The sequence below is a fragment of the Nannospalax galili genome, unplaced genomic scaffold (assembly GCF_000622305.1).
Source record: "Nannospalax galili isolate Female #2095 unplaced genomic scaffold, S.galili_v1.0 scaffold34, whole genome shotgun sequence".
In the NCBI taxonomy this organism is placed as follows: domain Eukaryota; kingdom Metazoa; phylum Chordata; class Mammalia; order Rodentia; family Spalacidae; genus Nannospalax; species Nannospalax galili.
The window spans coordinates 1469214-1470286 of record NW_008338996.1 but is presented as its reverse complement, the minus strand read 5'-3'; positions in this window follow the sequence as shown (position 1 = coordinate 1470286).

The following is a 1073-nucleotide window of genomic DNA, read 5'->3' as shown; positions in this document are numbered from 1 at the left end:
ATTTTTAGCATCTCTTAGATGCAGAGAAGGCTGTTGACAAAATTCAGCATGAATTTATGTTCGAAGTCCTAGAGGGAATTGGACTAGAGGGAACATACCTCAACATAATAAAAGCTATATGCAACAAACCCACAGCCAACATCATTCTAAATGGAGAGAACCCAGAAGCATTCCCGTTAAAATCAGGAACCAGACAAGGATGTTCACTATCTCCACTTCTTTTCAAAATAGTGCTTTAAACTCTTGCTAGAGCAATAAGACAGGAGAAGGAAATTAAAGGAGTAATAATTGGAAAAGAAGAGGTCAAACTATCACTTTTTGCAGATGATGTGGTACTATACAAAAGAGATCCCAAAAGTTCCACCAGAAAACTCCTAGAACTGATCAACACTTTCAGTATATGGCAGATTGTAAAATCAATCTATAAAACTCACTAGCCTTTCTATATACCAATAACAAGCAATTGGAGAAAGAATACAGGGAAATATTCCCATTCACAATTGCTGCAAAAAGAAAAAATCTTGGAATAAATCTGACCAAAGACACCAAAGATCTCTACAATGAAATTTTTGAATTCTTAAAGAAAGAGATTGAGGACAACACCAGGAGATGGAAGGACTTCCCATGCTTGTGGATTGGAAGAATTAAATTGTGAAAATGACCATCCTACCAAAAGAAATATATAGATTCAATGCAATCCCAATCAAAATCTCCATAATGTACTTCACAGAATTAGGAAAAACCATCCTTAAATTCATATGGAAGCACAAAAGACCCCGGATAGCCAAAGAAACCCTGAGCACAAAGAGCAACGCTGGGAGGATTACTATACCAGATCTCAAAGTATACTACAGAGCTATAGTCATAAAAATAGCATGGTACTGGCACAAAAATAGACACATAGGTCAATGGAACATTTGAAGAGCCAAAGCCGAGTTTACGCAATTTCAGCCACCTGATATTTGACAAAGGTGCCAAGAACACGCACTGGAGGAAAGGCAGCATCTTCAACAAATAGTGCTGGCAAAACTGGATCTCCACCTGTAGAAGAATGAAACTAGATCCTTATCTTT